At 39.2% G+C, this 18,887-nt stretch overlaps 1 long non-coding RNA gene across 1 annotated transcript in view; it reads right to left on the reverse strand.

Annotated features, from left to right (window-relative positions):
• Positions 1-18,501, reverse strand: part of LOC143688076 (uncharacterized) — a 188,186-nt gene extending 169,685 nt beyond the window's left edge. The window contains exon 1 of the long non-coding RNA XR_013177817.1: positions 18,386-18,501. This is a non-coding gene — a long non-coding RNA (uncharacterized LOC143688076). The remainder of the gene's footprint in view (positions 1-18,385) is intronic.
• Between the last annotated feature and the right edge of the window lie 386 nt (positions 18,502-18,887).

Below are 18,887 nucleotides of genomic sequence, written 5' to 3' on the forward strand. Positions count from 1 at the left end.
CTTGGAGAATGCCTATTTGGATTTATTCTCTTTGGGGTGTGCTGCACTTCTTGGATCTGTAATTTTAGGTCTTTCATAAGAGTTGGGAAATTTTCAGTGATAATTTCTTCCACTAGTTTTTCTTCTCCTTTTCCCTTCTCTTCTCCTTCTGGGACACCCACAACACATATATTTGTGTGCTTCATATTATCATTCAATTCCCTGAGCCCCTACTCAAATTTTTCCATTCTTTTCCCTATAGTTTCTGTTTCTTTTTGGATTTCAGATTTCCATCCTCCAGTTCACTAATTCTAACCTCTGTCTCTTGAAATCTACCATTGTAGGTTTCCATTGTTTTTTTTCATCTCTTTTACTTTGTCTTTCATTCCCATAAATTCTGTGATTTGTTTTTTCAGACTTTCCATTTCTTCTTTTTGTTCATCCCTTGCCTTCTTCATGTCCTCCCTCAATTTATTGATTTGGTTTTTGAAGAGGTTTTCCATTTCTGTTCGTATATTCAGAATTAGTTGTCTCAGCTCCTGTATCTCATTTGAACTATTGGTTTGTTCCTTTGACTGGGCCATATCTTCAATTTTCCTGGTGTGATTTCTTATTTTTTGCTGGCGTCTGGACATTTAATCAAATTTCCCTGAGTGTGAGACCCAGCAGGTTGAAAGATTTTCCCGTGAAGTCTCTGGACTCTGTTTTTTTTATCCTGCCCAGTAGGTGGTGCTTGTCTGTCTGCGGGCCCCACCAGCAAAAGATGTTCTGGCTCCTTTATTAATGCCACTATTGGTGTTTGGTTGGACCCGGTCCCTGCCACTGTCGGAAACTCCCTCCTCTCCCTCCGGGCAGCTACCTGTGGGGGTGGAGCACTGGTTGCCGGCGCTGCGGCCCGGGGAACTTGCCACCGGACCGGAAAGGCACCTCTGGGGTGGGGCACCAGTCGCTGGCCACCATGAACTGGAGAACTCGCCGATCCGAGACCTGCCGCCGGACCAGGAAGCTGCCTGTGGGGGAGGGGCGCCGGTCCACGGCTGCCGCGGCTTGGGGAACCCGCTGATCTGAGACTTGTAGCCAGTCCGGGAAGCTGCCCGTGAAGGAGGGGCGCCGGCTGCTGAGGCTTGGGAAACTTGCCTCTCCGAGATTCTCAGGTGGTCCGGGAAGGAGGGAGGGTGGGGCGCTGGCCGCCAGCCCCCGTGGCCCGGGGAAGTGCACACCACTCAAGGAGCTCACCACAGCGGAGTCTTGCAGATGGTCTAGCCAGTCCAGACTGGGGTACCCTGTGTGTCCGTTCCCTGCCATGGCCCCGGGAGCTGTTCTGCACTGTTTCTGGTCACCTAGTTAAAAATGGGTTTTTACTACTGTTTTTTCAATTTTGATTAGACTCACAGGCACTAATGACTCTGTTTCCACTAATGAAGATGTCACTGACAGTTCTTGGGGTGTGTTGACAAGAGAGATACTAAAAAAATCACCATTCAATTGTATGTTTATATGAAGCAAGGTTCTGGGTGAGAGTGTTTTTGACACCTTTACAGAGTTTAGTGGAATTAAGAGATATAGTGATGTTGGCTGATTGTTGTTAGAAACAGTGGATATACTGATGAGGAAAAGGGATGAACTGAAGGCTTCAAATTTGCAACTTAAGCACTGTACAAACAATGTAAAAGTTTCTATGGTTGCCCTGAAAGAAATTCCTATTTCCTGTGATCACAGGCTTGATATCTCGGAAAAGCAGACACAGAGCCTCATTGTGCAAGTAGCAGATTTACTACTACTACTACTGGCAGGGTGTCTGCTGTTAAAGTAAGGGCTTTGATTGGAAGAGGATAGGTTCCTGAAACATGGAATGGTGGTAAATGGCTTAATAATGATGGCGATGAGGAGATAGAATCTCTGGAATTGGCTGAGCCTTTGCTGGACAAACCTGTAATGGACTGCCCTGAGGAAAGAGCTTCCTAGATTCCAATCTGCTGACAGGAGTCTGCCACCCAACCTCCACCTAATGAGATTAACCTTTCAGTGCCTTCCAATACTGAAACTACCTCCCCTGGGGAAACAGCCCTCACTCCTCTGTTTGGAGCAAGTAACCCTGCTTCATCAGGTGGAATTGCAAAGGAATGCCCTGAGGTAATTCGCTTGAAAGACACTTCTATTTCTGTCATGGCCCACCCCACAACCACTCTTTTCTTCAAGACCTATAACTAGACTAAAGTCCCAACACACCCCAAAAGGTTACAAAGTGTGACCAACGAGTAGGTATGCTATAATCCAAAAGAACTGCATGAGTTTTCCAGTCTATATAAACAGAAATCAGGGGGATACACATGGGAATGGATATTACGAGTGTGGGATAATGATGGAAGGAATATAAGATTGGATCAAGTTGAATTTATTGATATGGCCCACTAAGCAGAGATTCTGCATTCACTGTTGTAGCTCAGGGGGTTAGAAAGAGCATAAACAGTTTGTTTGGATGGTTGGCTGAAACATGAATCAAAAGGTGGCCAACAGGGTGGTGCAATGGTGACTGAGTGGCAGAATTCTCACCTGCCATGCCAGAGATCCAGTTCAATTCCTGCAGCCTGCCCATGTAAAAAAACAACAACAACAAAAAATGCAGCCAACATTACCTGAGATCAAAATGCCAAGAACTGCCCTAGTATAATATAGGTGAGGGGATACAGAGACTTAGAGAAATTGAAATATTAGAGTGGATTTATCATTAAAGACCTCCTCACACACCCCAGGAATTGTCAGAGGACATATTTTTCACCAGAACCTTGAGAAATAAATTAATGAGGTTAGCTCTATCATCCCTGAAGAGCTCTATAGTGACCATTCTCTGTAGGTCAGATATTTCTGTGGGAGCTGCTGTCCCTGAGCTGGAATCCTTAAACACAATGGGGATGATTAGATCCTGAGTTGGAAGAAGCCATGTGATGACAGTTAATCACCACAGACAATGTGGCCCTACCACCATAATGGACAGCTGACTCAAGGCAGCAGTTAAAATAATCTGACTCACAGAGACTTGTGGCATTGGCTAGTAGATCATGGGGCACCTAGAAGCAAATAAATGGATAGTCAACTAAATTCTTATTTGAGCTGTATAGCCAGAAGAATTCTAGATAAAGTGAACAGAAGTTTAACTTGAATTACAAAAACAGAGTCATGGCCCAGTAATCAATCCCCAGACTTGAGACAGTTTACAGACTCAGAGCCCCTTGAATGAGGGGACAGCCAGGTACCCTTGCAGAAGGACTCTTTTACACTATCCAAAATTTACACTGTTAACCTTCCTTCCAGCCTTCCCCAAGGAAACCTACAGCCTTTTACCAGGGTGACTGTGCACTGGAGAAAAGGAAATGATCAGATATCTGGGGGATTATGGGACACTGGCTCAGAAGTGACACTAACTCCAGGAGATACAAAATATCACTCTGGCCTGCCAGTCAGAGTAGGGGCTTATGGTGGTCAGATGATTGATGGAGTTATAGTTCAGGTCTGTCACACAGTGGGTCCACTGGGTCCCTGGCCCCATTCTGTGATCATTTCTCCAGTTCCAGAATGCATAAGTGGAATCAACATACTCAGCAACTGGCAGAATCCCCACATTAGTTCTCTGACTCATGGAGTGAGGGCTATTATGATAGAAAATGCCAAGTGGAAGCCACTAGAACTGCCCCTACCTAGCAAAATAGTGAATTGGATGCAATACCAGATACCTGGAGGGATTCAAAGATTAGTATCACTCTTACGGACTTGAAGGATGTAAGGGTGGTGATACCCACCACATCAACAGTCAACACTTCTATTTGGCCTGTGCAAAAGACAGATGGGTCTTTGAGGATGACAGTGGATTATCATAAACTTAACCAGTGATGACTCTAATTACAGCTGCTATTCCAGATGTGGTATCATTGCTTGAGAAAATCAACACATCACCTGGTACCTAGTATGCAGCTATTGATCTGGTAAATACTGTTTTCTCAATAGTAGTTAGTAAGGACCACCAGAAATTGTTTGCATTCAACTCCAGCCCTATGTCACAATCTTCTCTGCAGGGACCTTGATCATTTCTCCCTCTCACAAGACATCACACTGGTCCATTATATTGATGATAATCACGTTGATTGGACCTAGTGAGCAAGAAGTAGCAACTACTCTAGACTTATTGGTAAGGTATTTGTCTGTCAGAGGATGGGAGATAAATAAAATAAAAAATTCTGGAGCCTTCCACCACAGCAAAATTTCTAGGTGTCCAGTGGTGTGGGGGATGGCAAGATATCCCTTGTAAGGTGAAGGATAAGCTGTTGCATTTGGCCCCTTCTATGACCAAAAAAAAAAAAAAAAAAAAAGGAACAGTGCTTATTTAGCCTCTTTGGGTTTTGGAGACAACATATTCCTTATTTGGGTGTGCTACTCCAGCCCATTTACTGAGTCATCAGAAAAGCTGCTAGTTTTGCATAGAGATGGGAACAAGAGGAGGCTCTGTGACATGTTCATACTGCTGTGCAAGCTGCTCTGCCACTTGGGCCATATGATCCAGCAGATTCATTGGTGCTGGAATTTTCAATGGAAAGTAGAGGTGCTGTCTGGAGCTTTTGGCAGGCCCCTACAGCAGAACCATAATGTAGACCTTGAGGATTTGGGGACAAAGCCTTACCATCTGCTGCATATAATTCTCCTTTGGAGAAACAGCTTTGAGATTGTTATTGGGCTTTAGTAGAGACTGAATGCTTAATCATGGACCAGCTAGCTACCATGAGACTTCAGTTGCCTATCATGAGCTGGGTGTTGTCTGCCCCACCAAGTCAAAATTTGGGCACGCACAGCAACACTCCATCATAAAATGGAAACATTATATATGAAATAGGGTTCAAGTAGGTCCTGAAGGCACAAGTAAATTACATGAGAAAGTGTCCCAAATTCCCATAGCCCCTGCTGCTGTCACATTACCTTCTCTTTCCGAGACCAGAGCTATGGCCTCTTGGGGAGTTCCTTACAGTCAGTTGACTGAGGAAGAAAAAACTCAGGCCTGGTCAACAAATGGCTATGAACAATATGCAGGGACCACCCAGAAGTGGACAGCTGGAATGAACTACACATTTCTGGAATGAACTTAAAGGACAGTGGTGAAGGGGAATTCCTCCCAGTGGGCAGAACATCGAGCAGTGCACCTGGTTGTTCATTTTGTTTGGAAAAGGAACTGGCCAGAGATTCATTTGTATATTGATTCATGGGCTGCTGCTGATGGGTTGGCTGGATGGTCAGGGACTTGGAAGGAGCATGATTGAAAAATTGGTGACAAAGAGGTCTGGGGAAGAGATATGTGGATAGGCCTTTCAGAGTGGGCAAAGAACATGAAATACTTATGTCCTAAGTGAATGCTCACCAGAGGGTTACTTCAGGAAAGGAAGGTTTTAATAATAAAGATGACTTGGATATAAGTCATCCTCTTTTCTCAGCAACTCCTGCCATTGTTCATGGGCTCATGAACAAAGTGGGCATGGTGGCAGGTATGGAGGCTATGCACGGGCTCAGCAACATGGACTTCCACTCACCAAGGCCAGCCTGGCTATGGCGTCTGTTGAGTGCCCAAACTGCCAGCAGCAGAGACCCATAGTCAGTGTCTGATATGGCACCATTCCCCAAGGTAATCAACCTGCTACCTGGTGGCAGGTTAATTACATTGGACAGCTTCCATCATGGAAGAAACAGTGATTTGTTCTAACTGCTATAGACACATATCCTAGATATGGGTTTGTCTTCCTTGCGTGTAATGCTTCCACAGAAACTACCATCCATGGGCTTACAGAATGGTTTATCCTCCATTATGTTATTCCACAAAGCATTGCTTCTGATCAAGGAACCCACAGCAAATTAAGTGTGGGAATGGGCTCGTGCTCATGGAATTCTCTGGTCTTACCATGTTCCCCATCATCCAGAGGCAGCTGGGTTGATAGAATGGTAGAATGGCCCTTTAAAGACTCACTTACCATGCCAACTAGGTGGCAATACCTTGGAAGGTTGGGGCAGTGTTCTCCAAGAGGTTGGGTATGCTCTGAATCAATGGCAACTCTATGGTGGTGTTTCTTCCATGGTCAGGATTCACGGGTCCAGGAATAAAGGGATGGAAATGGGAGTGGCACCACTCACCATCACCACTAGGGAAATGGTTGCTTCCTGTCCCTGAAACCTTAAGCTCTGCTGGTCTACTGGTCTTAGTTCCAAAAGGAGGTGTGCTCCTACCAGGAGCACAGCAGTGAGTCCATTGAACTGGAAGTTAAAACTCTCATTTGGCCACTTTGGGTTTCTCATGCCACTAAATCAACAACCATGAAAGAGGATTACTGTTCTGTTGGGGGTGATTGATACTATCAAGGGAAAATAGAATTGCAACTTACACAATGGAGGTAAAGAGTTTTCTTGGAATACAGTTGATTCCCTAGGTCATCCCTAAGTACTCTCATGCCCTATAATTAAAGTCAACGGAAAACTGCAACAACCCAATCCAGGCAGGACTACCAATGGCCCAGAAACTTCAGGAATTAAGGTTTGGATCACTCCACCTAGCAAAGAACCATGGCCTTCCGAAGTCCTTGCTGAGCGTAAAGGGAACATGGAATGGATAGTAAAAGAAGGTAGTGATAAATATGAACTGTGACTATGTGACCAGTTACAGAAATGAGGACTGTGATTGTATGAATAATTCCCCTCTGTTTTGTTATGAGTATATCTGCATTTGTACTTAAGCAAATACCTTGTTTTCCTTGAATCATATGACATAAGTTGTATTGTTCATATTATAGTATTTAAGTCATAGGATGTGAAGTTTAAGAACGAATGTTACCTAAGGACTTGCACCCTATTCTGGAAAGATGTAATGCATTTCCAGTTGTACCCAAGACATTTGAGTATTGTTAGGTGAAATATACATCCGTTATTGTACCCTATTTGGAAATTAAGCATGTTTCATATAGCTGCCAAGTTGACAAGGAGTGAACTGTGATGCTTAGACTTGATGATGACCAGTTCTCTGTTCAGGAAAGCACTGGCCTGACAGCTGCTGCAAGAATGTTTCATGGCTGGTGTATTAAATCATCAGTCAGTTGATTGCATCTGTGGCTGATTACATCTGTGATCAACTAAGGCCCATCTCCCACCAATGAGATAATTCAATCAACTGAAGCCTTTTAAGGGAGAAGGGAGGCTTCTTTGCTGCTTAGTCATCCAGCAAGCCTCACCTGTGGAATTCATCCAGACCCTTCATTTGACTTGCCAGCTTCACTGCCTGCCCTGCAGATTTTGGACTCCTCCATTCCCATGGTTGCATAAGAGACCTTTACAAATCTTATCTTTACAGATATCTCCTGTTGGTTCTGTTTCTCTAGAGAACCCTGACTAATACACAATTTTCAAAGAACCGACTTTGTTGTGTGCTTTTTAATTTTCTCTTTTGTATTTTTCGTTCTCTATTTCATACATCTTCACTCTGCTCTGTTATTTCCTTTATTAGTTTGCTCTTCTTTTTCTAGATTCTCACATTTTAAGCTTATCATCTGATTTTAGATCTTCTTTTCTAATATAAACATTTGGAGAATTCTGCACCTCATAAATTTTGGAATGCTGTGTTTTTATTTTCATTTACCTCAGGATATTTCTTCATTTCACCTTTGAACCATTGGTTGTTTAAGAGGATACTGTTTAATTTCCACATATTGGTGATATTAGTGAGTTTTATATTTCACACTCTTATTGATTTCCAGTTTCATTCCATTGTGGTTGGAGAAGTTATAGTGTATGATTTCCATATTTTGAATTTAATGATATTTACATGGTGATCTAACATATAACTATCCTGGAGAATGATAGATGTGCACTAGTGAAGAAAGTTCATTCTGCTGCCTTTGTGTGAATTGCTCTATATATGTCTATTAGGTCTACTTTATTAAGAGTATCATTCAAATCTTCTATTTCTTTATCAATCTTCTGTCTAGATTTTCTATTCATTATTGAAGATGTTGAATTAAAGTCTCGTAAAATTAATGTAGAACCATCTCTGTGTTAGGTGCATATATTTATAATTGTTATGCATCCTTGTTGAATTGACTCCTTTATGAGTATATAATAAACTCCTTTTTCCCTTTTAAAATTTGAAGTCCATTTTATCTGTTATTAGTATAGCTACCTCAGTTCTCTTTTCGTTACTATGAGCATGGTATTTTTTCCCATCCTTTCACTTCATTATGCTTATGTAAAATTAAATTTTAATTTAAGGTTTCTTGTAAACAGCACATAGCTGGGTCATGCCTTTTTAACCATTCTGCCAATATTTGCCTTTTGACTGGCAGTTTAATCTATTTACAGTCACTACTGATAATGTAGGTCATCTCTCATTTTGCTATGTAGCCTTAGCAACTCTTACACACTTTTTTATCTTCATTACTCCATTAATGCCTACTTTAATATTTATTTGACTTTTTTTTTATTTGTACCATAATGAGTCCCTTCTTTCTTTCTAGATATATTTTTCATATATTCTCTTTCTGGTTATCATGGGGTTAAAATTTAATATCTTAAATATGTAATAATCACCTTTTATTTGACACCAACTTAACTTCAATAGCATGCACCTATACATTTCCTGTACCCCTGTGTCTACCTATTTTTTTTCACTTGTTCCAAATCACTTGTCTGTGTATTTTATGCTCAAACCATAGATGTTTTTATCACTTTTTTGCTTTTGCATTTTAGACATGTAAGAAGTAAGAAGTGGACTAAGTTGCATACCAAAAATACAGAATACAATAGTACTAGTATTTATAATTACACAAGGGTTACGTTTACCAGGTTTACTTCTTTATGCCACTTTGATCAGTCACTGTCTACTGCCCTTTCCTTTCTATCTGAAGAACTCCCTTTAGTATTGCTTATACAGCCGGAGTAGTAATGAACTCCTTCAGCTTTTATATATCAGAGAACGCCTTAATCATGCCACCGTTTTTTAAAGAAATCTAACTGGATATGAAATTCTGTTTGGCAATTGTTTTCTCACAGCACTTTAAGTATTTCAACCCACTGCCTCTTTGCCTCCATGGTTTCTGTTGAGAAATCAATCTCTTGAGACCCCCGTTGTATATAGCATGCTTTTCTCCAGCAGCTTTCAGAATTCTCTCTTTGCTTTTGTATGAAACAGTTTGACCATCATGTGTCTGGGCAGATTTTTTTCAATACCTTTTCAATGGGCTTCTTGGATGTGTATATTCATACCTTTTGTTAGGTTTGCAAATTTTTGGTCGTTATTTATTTGAATATTCTTCTACCCCATTCTCTCCTTCTTCCTCTGAGACTCCCATAATGCATTTATTGGTATGCTTGATGGTGTCTGTGCTGGTTTGAAAGGATTTATGTACCCTAGAAAACCATGTTTTAATCCTGATCCAATCTTGTGGGAGCAACCATTTTTTTTAATTCATATTCAATAACGTAGGTTGGAATCTTTGATTAGATTATCTCTGCAGAAATGTAACGAGCCCAATCAGAGGGAGATTGACTCCACCTATTCTAGGTGGTCTTGATTAGTTTACTGGAATCCTCCAAGAGGAAGCACTTTAGAGAGAGAGCAGAGCTGCAGAGCCACAAAAATCGCAGAGCCCAAACAGCCAGAGACCTTTGGAGATGAAGAAGGAATGTGTCCCCGGGGGGAGCTTCATGAAACAAGAAGCCTGGAGAGAAAGCTAGTGGACATTGCCATGTTTGCCACGTGACTTTCCAGTTGAGAGAGAAACCCTGAAATTCATCAGCTTTTCTTGAGTGAAGGTGATCTCTTGTTGGTGCCTTAATTTGGATATTTTTATAGACTCGCTTTAATTGGGACATTGTCATGGCCTTAGAACTGTAAATTTGCAACTTATTAAATTCCCCTTTTTAAAAGCTGTCCCATTTCTGGTATATCACATTCCGACAGCTAGCAAACTAGAACAGTGCCTAGTAGGCCTCAGGCTATTTTTACTTTTTATGATTCCTTATTCTTTTTAGACCTCTACCTGACTCATTTCAATTATCACTCAAAGTTCACTAATTTTCTCATTGGCCATCTCCAATATGCTTTTGAAAGCCTGTCTCTTCATTGTATTCTCATATTGTTCATTCATTGTTTTCCTGATATCTTTTAGTTCTTTGTATTTTCCTTCATCTCCTTGAGCATATTAAAGAACATTTCTTTAAAATCTTTGTTCAGTATGCCCACAATCTTGTCTCCTTCATTGATGCTTTCTGGGTTTTTTTTTTTTTTTTATCCTCCTCCTTTCGATGGGCCATCATTTCCTGTTTCTTTGTCTTATAATCTTTTGTTGCACATTTTATACTTTAACATTTTAAAATATTAACTCTGGAATTCAGTCCCTGAGCTGTCTGTCTCTTGAGCTGATATCCAATTAGTGCTATGACAGAGATTTTCTTAAGTGCCATTAGCTAACAAAAGGAAATGAATGCAAACCAAAACAAAACAAAAACAGCTTTTGTAGTCTTTGCAAGTTGGTTTTCTTTTGGCTGTTTTTTACTTTAGTGATCAGCCATCCTATCATGAAGGTCAGGCCAAATATCTTTTCCCAGGCTTAAATTTGCTAATGGTCTTAGCATTGGATATTGGAATGTGAATCCCCCCTCTACTCCCTAGGAAATAAAACTTCTCCCTCTCCTCAGTGCTCCACTGAAGGAGTTAAAACTGTAAGCATTTGTGCCAGTTCTCTGGATGCAACTGTTACTTATACAGCTGTTTTAGGCTACTTTTGCCTGCAGGGCACATTCTGGGGAGAGAGGGGTGGTTCAAGCCACAGAGTTATTTCTCAGGTCAGTCGTTTCCAACAGGAACAAGGCCAGGGACCCACAAAGGAAGACAGGCTAACTCCACATGGCCCTGGGGGGAAAGGGCCAGCAAGGCTGCCAGAAGCTTCTCTGCCTGGAGCTTCTTACGGCTTATTGAAGCTTCATTTTCTCGAGTTGGCCCTTTCTCGGTAAACTCGTTCCCTTAACCGTTTTCCATAATTTTGAGTAAGTTTACTGGCTAAGTTTCCTGTGCCACTTTTGCCCAAGGCAGGTTGGAATGATGGCTGCCTTCAGAGCAGGGTCCCCCACAATCTGAAGTAACTAAGTAAAAGCAGTGATCAGCAATCAGACCATATACATCTCAGATCCTGGGGAGCCACATCTTTATATCCCACCCCGGTAAGAGCAATCTGCACCAGGGCCCAGGGTTGAGTGCATCGCTGCTCCCTGCCCCAATGCTGGGGGGTGGATGATAGAAGCTTCCACACTGGAGAATGAACTTCACTGGGATTTACTACAGTTCACCAGCCTCTTCCTTCTGCTCTTTGCTGGGCATTGCACTATGTTCTACTGGACGCCAGAGTTTCAAAATTGTTGATTCAGACAGTCCTGCCTGTTTAATAGCTGTTTTGATGGAAGGACTGATTCTTAGAGCTTCCTGCTCTGCCTACTTCCCATAATCCCTTAAGATATTTCTTAAATCCGTAATATGCTTAAGTTATTAAATTTTGACCTAAAAAATTATTAAATAATTCATTTTCAGTCATTTTCACAGAACGCCATTTGAATTATTACGAGTTTGAAGCTTATTAAATGCAAATTAATGGCTTTTACTGTTCCTGAAAATTTAGTCTTTTTCTGAAGGAAAAAAAACAAAACAATAATGCTTTATGTCACAGAATTTGCTTCTGAGCTGAAGGTTAATAGTGACCAGAATGACCTATCAAAGTAAGCAAAGATTTTGGTGAAGCACAGGGCGAGTAAGTAAGTATGCTCCTGTTGTCCCAAAAAAAACAAGCAAATATTCAAAATCGTGGTGGACTTCGTTCGCAAACATTTTTTTTTTCTGCTTTCTATCTCAAGAATCCCTATGACCTATTTAAGCAAATACTTTGTGAGATGATAGCCTAAATCTCATGATGAAACAGCAGGGAAAATGATATGCAGCTTGTCTTTCTAAGACTAATGTAAAATCTAATCATTTACTCCACTCCATGACCCACACTGTATTCAATGAATCAGAGCCTCGTTTCCAGGTATGAAGGCTTAACGTCCCTCTTTAGAAGAAATTAACTGCTAAAACAGATTGAGGTGAAATGGAGTTCTGCCTTCTGTCCTAAATGAGCCATTTTTCTCTTTTAATCTTGCTCTTCCATTCAAGCAAAATGAAACTTGAATCTTTGTCTTGAGCTTATTTCACTTCCAAAGTTCAAATTCTGGGGCCCTGTTTAATTGCAAAGGTGAGCTGCCCTTTAAACAACTCTAAAATTGGTCAAGCGCACAATTTACAAGAGCAGGAAGAGGGTAAAATGGTCATTTCACTTCCAAACTCATACGTTGCTCTGGTGGGAAGCCTGTGCTTGCTTTACTTATTCAGCACAGCCTTGCAGGATTAGCTATTACTGCAAAGTTAACACGGTCCAGACAGCTCAATGGCAGCAAACCAAAACAGACTCAGGTGTGTGACACAGGCCTCCCAGCCAGCATGGCTCTGGCTTCCTTCCTGGGATGTCAGGGACGAGAATGCCCAGGGGACGATGGTCCTTTCATAGGCTTCAGCCAATTAGTCAGAAAGAATCCATTTCTGCCAAGACAAGTCACCTCCTCCAAAATGATAATTGGGTTATACAAAGTAGAAAGTTTGTTTACTAAACAGAAAAATAAAATAAAAGGAAATCTGAGGTGCCGTTTCTTCTAATGTGTAGGGCAAACCCCAGCATAGTCAGCCTGACCTCAGCTCCAGTCCTAGTTCACTCTCTGTTCTTATTGATGATATATATGTGGAATGTTTGCATGCTTCCTTTCTTTGCTTTTCCTTCACTTGGTATCCAAAGTCAAATCACTTTTATCTCATGCACCTAGTTAGAACCTAACAGCATACAGATCTAGACATGGCACTGATTCATTTCATTTCTTATTTAATTTCTTTTCCTCCTCCTCTTATTCATTTTGCTTTTATTAATGTTAATGCAAATGCTCTACCTAAATAACAAACTTTTCATTATATATTATCAATAAATCTACAAAATAAAAAAGCAGTAATTGGTTTATCTTGGTATAACTTCTCAATCAAAATACAAATGTACCCACAAATATAGTCAACTTATCTTTGAAAAAGGAGCAAAGGCAACTCAAAAGAGAAAACACAGTCTTTTCGACAAAGGGTACTGGAAAAACTGCAAAACAAAATGAACCTATATGTAGACCTTGCACTTTTCAAAAAATTAACTCAGAATAGATTGTAGACTTAAAAGTAAAATGTAAAACTATAAAACTTCTAGAAGAAAACACAGGAGAAAATCTAGGTGACCTCAGGTTTGGCAGGGGTTCTTGATATGATGACAAAGCACAACCCATGAAAAAAATGTGATACTGGAATGCATTAAAATGAAAAACTACTCCACAAAAGACACTGTTCAGAGACTAAAAATACAAGCCACACACTGACAGGAAATATTTGCAAAAGACACAGCTGATAAAGGACTTATATCCAAAATATACAAAGAATTCTTGAAATTCAACAATAAGTAAACAAGCAATCCAATTTAAAAATGGACAAGATATATGAGCAGACATCTCACAAAAGAATATAAATACATGAAAACTAAGCATAAAAAAAGATGCTCAAAGCCATTTGTCATTATAGAATTTCAATTTAAAGCAACAATGAGATACAAACACACACCTATTATAAGGACTAAAATCAAAGCTCTAACAATACCAAATATTGGTGAAAATGCTGAGCAACAGATCTCTGAACCATTGCTGATAGGTTTGCAAAATGGTGCAATCACTTTGGAAGACTGTTTGACTGTTTCTTACAAAGTTAGACAGTCTTATTGCATGACCCAGCAATTGTGCACTTAGGTATTTACTGAACTGGTTTTAAAGTGTATGTCCACACAAAACCCGCAAATGAGTGTTTACAGTGGCTTTTTCATAATTTCCAAAACTGGAAGCAACTAAGATGTCCTTCAATAGATGAACTGATAAATTGTGGTATCTTCATACAGCAGAATATTATTCAATAGTAAAAAGCAATTAGCTATCAAGTCATGAAAAGACATGGAGGAAGCTTGTATGCATATTGCTATGTAAAAGAATCCAGTCTGAAAAGGCACTACCCTGTATAATTCCAGTTATATGACATTCTGGAAAAGGCAAAATTATAGCACCAGTAAAAGAGTAGGAGTTACCGGGAGAGAAGGAAAAGAGAGGAAATGTTGAATAAGTAAAACAGCAGAGCTTTATGAAACTATTCTGTAATGGAGGATAACTGGCACATTTTTCATTATCGAAACCCATAGAACTTTGCAATACGAAGGGTGAGCCTTAATGCATGGAAATTGAAAATAGTTTAGGAGGTTGCAGTACCTCAGGATAGAATGAAGACTAGAACAAAAAAATGAATTGCATTACAAATATATGACGCAACATCACTTAAGGGGCTAGAAAGCAAAGTGCTGACCTCAGTAACTTTGGAAATGAGTGTTGTCTGTAAGACTGAAAGCAGTTAGAACTGCACATAGAAGATTTTACATGTATACTGGATTTAAACAACTAAGAAAATGAATGGCATATAACAGGAGCCAGGTTAAGCAGGAGAAGGAGATGATAGGGTATGTGGTAATAAACTTGAGTTGGACAGATCAAACTAAAAAGAATTCAGTTTTAGCTTAATATAGACAGAAATGGTTACATAAAAGAATTATAGATATGTGTGTATGCATGGATTATTATACACACATATATTTCCTTACTCTGTCAGCTGAGAGAGCCTGCAGGCAATAACACCCCACGTAGTCCCCAGAACTTAGCTTCTAACACCGTTGACCAAAAATAAGGCAACCAGAGATACTTGTTGAAATAGCTGGTTCCAGGGCTGGGGCAAGAAATGTAAAAAAAAATAATAAGCCAGGATCATCTTGTAATTTCAGAAATTAAGGAAGGGCTCAAAGCACACACACACACACACACACACACACACAATGATGGCAGTATGTCACACATACACATACAAAAACCAAACAAGCAGGAACCAACGAAAAGAGCTCCCAATGACCAAAGTTGAAGCTGGAACAATTTGAGCAACAAAATAAAGTAGACTATAGGCCAGAGTGAAAAATAAATAAGCATGTGCTCTTGCTGATACAAATAAATGATTGAATAAATAAATAAATGGGAGACAAGAAACGAATCTCAGAAAAATTCCAAATAGTTTATGTAGATACTCCACTCTCAAGGAAGTAGAGGATAATTCCCCAGATTAAGTGTGGTAAGGCACAGGGACCTCCTTGCAAAGAGAAAAAAAAGTTTAACTCCATAGTAGAGAAATCTATAAACACTACCTCCAAATTAAGTGACCAAGGTTAAAATCAGTGATGAGACATATTGAAAGTTTATACCCTTGATTTGATAGGAAGAAAATGGCAGTTTACCTCTGTAGTCTCCCTCCCAAGTGCCCCATAACCCCAGGCTATTCATAAATAAAGCCCCAGAAAAAAAAACCAATTAAGGGATATTCTACAAAATACCCAACAAATGCTCCTCAAGACTGTCAAGGTCCTCAAAAATAAGGAAGCTTTAAAGAACTGTCATAGCTAAGAGGAGCTAAGGAAGCATGATGACTAAATCTAATATGGCACCTTGGGTGAGATCCTGGAACAGAAAAAAGACATTAGGTGAAAACCAAGGAAATATGAATAAAGCATGGACTTCGGTTAATAAGATGTATGAATATTATTTCATTAATTGTAAAAACTGTACCATACCAATGTAAGATATTAATAATAGAGAAAGCTGGGTACATGATATATGGGAACTCTGTACCATTTTTTCAATTTTTCTGTAAATCTGAAACTGTTCTAAAAAAAAATGATCCTTAAAAAAAAAAAGATAAACACATCTTCTATTTAGTTGTTACCTTTAATTTATATCCCAGGCATCCACTACACTTAAAAAGATTATTAGTCGTAATTCTATTTTAACCTTTCTTTTTAAAATATAGCTATTTTCTAAATAAGTTTATATTATTCATTTTCAGGAGACAATCATATTAACTAATTAACCCCTCTTTTCTCCCAATTTCTCCTCCAAGATCTTCTTTTTTTAATCATTTCAAATAAAAATATGAAAATGTTGCATGTTCTCTAACATAGCAGACACCATAACGCCTATAAAATAAAGAGGCTCTTTTAAACTGACCATATAAAGTTAGGGATTTTTATGGTCTTTTGTGACAATGTCCTTCCCAAGTTGTAATGCTTTTCAATATTACATTTCACAAAGTTAAGTACAAAAATAAAACAAAACCAAATAATAAATCAGATTAAAGCTTTGAATTTACTAAATTACTCTTTGACCCAAACAAGACCAGACCTAAAATAGGCCAGTGGATAATAATCTATTTTACTGTAGCTTAACCTCTAAAGAAGATACTCTCTCTCGGGTTCTTTCTTAAATCTGACTTGAATCCATCATGCTGCTGCTTAATTCCATTCCTTCCCATTACTTTTAAGGAAAGATAGAAAACATTAAGTGATCATTTCCTATATAGCAACCTTTTATGTATATATAAAGATTATCCTTAAATAGCCATTCTTTTCAGGTTAAATGAGCATAGTTTCTTTAATCTTTTCAAGGCCAATCCTTTTGTCTTCTTATGGGCGATTATTATCTGAACACTTTTTCAGTTTTCCATTGTCTTCTCTTTAGTCTGACACCAAAGAATTAAGTTTGACATTCAAGACAATATTTTTGAAAACTCCAGTGTGATCTTGGGAGAAAAACAGTCTCTGAAAAGAATAAGGTTGCCTAGTTTTGCAATTGAGAATAAATTTTACTGAAAGCATTTCCAATTAGAATTTCAACTTTCCTTCTGTGCATTTGGACACAACAGATAATGTAAAATCAGATAGAACATAACTTTCTAAAGCACATTCCCCATATAAGTATTAAAATACAGCCTAACTCTTTGTACACTAGGGTGACATGGATTGATTGACAAATTTATTCCAATATAAAGTAGTAACAGAAAGCAATAACTGATATTTTACAATCCCTGGCAGCTCTTGTCCCAGGCAGCAAGGTTCCTTGAATCATGGGAAGCTTTCCTGGTGCTCACAGGGCAAACAATCATACAGCTTTTGGAACAAAATTCACTACTTTTGTCAAATGAACCAAATGAATAGACAGTACCACATTTTTCTCTGGGACATGGTTTCCCATATGAAGACTTGGTTATTTGGGCTCCATAGATAAGATCAATTCATAACTTATGAATGCAATGAGCTTCTTATATGATTACAAAGGGAAATATGTGTAAAGCACCTAGCACATGCTTGTTGGATGTTTACTAAGGACTCAGAAGAAAAACAAATTCTTGTTTATAACAAAGAATTTGCAAATTACTTTTTGAAGCCTCGTAACCATAACAGAAAGGTTTTTTTTTCAATTTATTGATAGGATTTTTTACTGATAATTACTCCCAGTTTGTTTCATTACAGACAATTGATTTAAATTATTCTCTTGCCTAAAATTATTTGTGTCCTTGGGAGTTTATCAGAAGTAAAGTTTATACTCCCTATCTCAGCGCTAAACTGTGCCAGCGCTTAACCGGTTTGCAAAACCAAGTTTGAAGCTGGTGGTTCAGGAATTAAGCCCTCTGACATTGGACTATGCCTTCTGCTCTCCACCTCTCACCATCTCTCAGCTTCTGAAACTTCTGAGTGTAAACCCCCTTGTCAAAGGCCCAGGTCCCATCATTCTGTGCTTTCTTGGCACTCCTTCCCTTTCTGCAATCATAGCAACCTCATCCTTCAAACCCAACAGTCCCATCTTGCCTACGATATACAGCTATATGGAAATACCACCATCTCCAAGTACTGCTACAATTTTCAATAACAGAAGTATATGTGGTACGTAATGGGTATACTACAAGTGCCCATAACCGTGCCCTCTCAAACTTAAAGATTGAAGATGTTTATCAGTCTCATCAGACTCAGTTAAATGCCACTGAAGGATAGGACCCAAATCTTGCTAGAACTCTGTGGTTCCTCATCTAATCTACCATACAATATGGTTTGTATACTATTGAAGGATGATAATTACTGGACTGCAGCTTTCAAGGCTACAATAGCCAACAAGACATTTAAGGGCCGGGAAAGAAGTTCTTCAGAAAAAGGAGTACCCTAGCTCTCTATTAATCGATACTTAACCACAACAACATAAGGCTGAGGTAAATTATTTCAGATCTGTAAAATACTGCCTAACTCATCCAGATAACTGAGAAATTTTTTTTATATTCCTAAAGTGAGGTATCTGGACAACTAAATGCGTCATTAGGACTCACAAAAGAATTGTCTCTTTAAGGATGTTCCTTTTCAAGAATGATTATGTTTTTCTCTTCCTGACCTAATCTCCCAAATCTCTTCCAAATTCTGCTTCCTGCATGGACATGCTCAGACCAAGATGCTTAAACCCATACCTGTTGCTAAGTAACAATTCCACTGTGAGGTAAGAAATAGTTTTTTAATATATTCAGCCTTCATTTTTGGATTTTCAGCATATTGAATCTTCTCTGATGGAAAGGATATATTATAAGACAAGGCTTATTTATAAGATTCTGAATAAGACAGCCCATGAAAAGAGTTATAATAAAGAATAAAACAGCTACAGCACCAGAAATACAAACCTCTGTCTTACAGCTAAGACTATAGCTTTTACCTCACACTTTGAGAAGCCTCATTAATGTGGAAAAAACCCACTATGGCAGCTCACTCATGTTCTCTTTATCAGTAGCCTTAGACATGGCAGGAATCCTGCTTCAGTAAGACAGGGTAACTTCTGTTCGA

The sequence above is a fragment of the Tamandua tetradactyla genome, chromosome 1, assembly GCF_023851605.1.
Source record: "Tamandua tetradactyla isolate mTamTet1 chromosome 1, mTamTet1.pri, whole genome shotgun sequence".
NCBI lineage: Eukaryota > Metazoa > Chordata > Mammalia > Pilosa > Myrmecophagidae > Tamandua > Tamandua tetradactyla.